The sequence below is a fragment of the Lupinus angustifolius genome, chromosome LG04, assembly GCF_001865875.1.
Source record: "Lupinus angustifolius cultivar Tanjil chromosome LG04, LupAngTanjil_v1.0, whole genome shotgun sequence".
Lineage (NCBI taxonomy): Eukaryota > Viridiplantae > Streptophyta > Magnoliopsida > Fabales > Fabaceae > Lupinus > Lupinus angustifolius.
In genome coordinates, this window is record NC_032012.1 from 17,628,898 (window position 1) to 17,629,276 (window position 379).

Below are 379 nucleotides of genomic sequence, written 5' to 3' on the forward strand. Positions count from 1 at the left end.
TTCGAGCTGAGACATTAGCCGTGGAGGGAGGCACATACACAACTGGAGCAGCTGCATATGGAACGCTTCTGCCACTTTCTGATGACAATCTTTGCTCCACAGTAGTCTAGAGATAAAATAGACAGAATTTAATTACTCACTTTACCCTTTAATGAGGATATCATAAATACTACTTTGCTTATAAGGTAGAAAAAAAGATATTACAAAATGGTAGGTAATGAAATTTACATTGCATGAAAACAATTTTAAGTTTCATAATTTGTATAGTCTAATAGAAATCAAAAATCTCATAACCAAGTTGATCTTCATAGCATAGTGTACCATATTCTGATAACAAATTTAGATGCTCACTAAATTATGGAGCAAATCTAAGATTTCT